The sequence below is a fragment of the Marmota marmota genome, unplaced genomic scaffold, assembly GCF_001458135.2.
Source record: "Marmota marmota marmota unplaced genomic scaffold, marMar, whole genome shotgun sequence".
Lineage (NCBI taxonomy): Eukaryota > Metazoa > Chordata > Mammalia > Rodentia > Sciuridae > Marmota > Marmota marmota.
Genome location: NW_025999991.1, coordinates 10,435,140 through 10,436,571, shown reverse-complemented (window position 1 = coordinate 10,436,571; position 1,432 = coordinate 10,435,140).

Below are 1,432 nucleotides of genomic sequence, written 5' to 3'. Positions count from 1 at the left end.
GATGTGATGCTGGCCCACAGTTCTCCAGTAATGCCCCTTCTGCATCGTGGGGTCTGACAACAGCAGCCCTGGAGTCATGTTCTGAGGGTGACTGGTTCCCTCGTTTTGTCACCACCCACTGGGACTTTTCCACGAGGAAGCACGACCCTGTCCTCACGGGTCTCAGTGGCTTGGTTCCTCGTTGGGAGCTGAGAGCCACTAGGCTGTCCTACCATGGAGGTCTGGCTGAGGATGTCCGTTGAACTGGCTCTTTATGTTGCTGCCTGGTGGCCCCCTGTTCCTCTAGGAATCCAGGCTGTCTCTCTAAGCTGGTCCTTGTGCCTTTGGTATCAGTGCTGTGTGGCACATGGGTGTCCATTCTGTCCCTGTTTTAAGACTGTTTCTGCTTGAAACACTATCTTGTGATTCAGAACCTGGTATTAACCTGAATTCCTTGAAATAATCACAGAGTGTCAGTATAAATTCATGCATTTAAGTAGAGATCATGGTAAAAGGCAGAGAAAGCTAAAAGATCACCCATGGAAACCGATAATTCAGAGATGGCGGGACAGCAAGAGGCCCAGAAAATCCTCCCACAGGCCTCCCGTGTCCTCACCCCTTTCACGAAGTGATGCTGCGTCCCAGAGTGCTCGCAAGACTGGGGGATGCGGATGTGCGTTCTTCTGCACGTAAATGTTTTACTGCCCTATAGCAGCTGGTGTGAGCCAAGACACCAAGATATTTTGTTCTAAGCTTTAAATCAGTTGTTTTATAGAGCACAGAGAATTTTTATTATAACATAATTCTGTACATAAAATATCACATTAAAAGAAGGAGATAAAGTTTTGTACTTTCATTCTCCATTAATTTGACCGAAAACAATTTGCAAAGAAACCTAACCAATCAGGATTCATGGTTGTAAAGCCAGTTGAACTTGAAATCCAAGTAGCAGGGACAGTAGAAAAAATCCTCTCACACCAGACCCCAGGGCCCCTGGGGACATTTTGGTAACTGCCCATCTCATGGTGGATGAAGCAGACGGCACCCAGCTGGTGTGAGTGTCACCCTGCGCACCGTCAGGGAGAGTGCTTGGGTGTGCACAGACTCCTGCAGGGGCTGGCGGCTGAGCCCCCTCTGGTGCTGCCCTGTGTCCACTTGCTGGTGTGGGAGGTCACAGTACAGTACAGGTGACTGGTCCACTGGCCTCTGGGGGGACGGTGTGCAGGGCCTGTCAACTTCAGAGCCCTCACAGAGGGGGATGGCCCCCTCCCTGTGCGGGGCGGACTTCAGGAGCACGCCAGGGGGCTTCTCCTAGAGCCCGGCCCATGCTGGAGGCAGAGAGGGCTCAGCTCTTTGAAAATCCTCAAACTCTGGCAAAGAATCGTCTGCACCACTGTGTTCTGAGTGCATTGTAAGAACTTGAACTGTCACGTGTGGACTGAAGTCGCGGGTC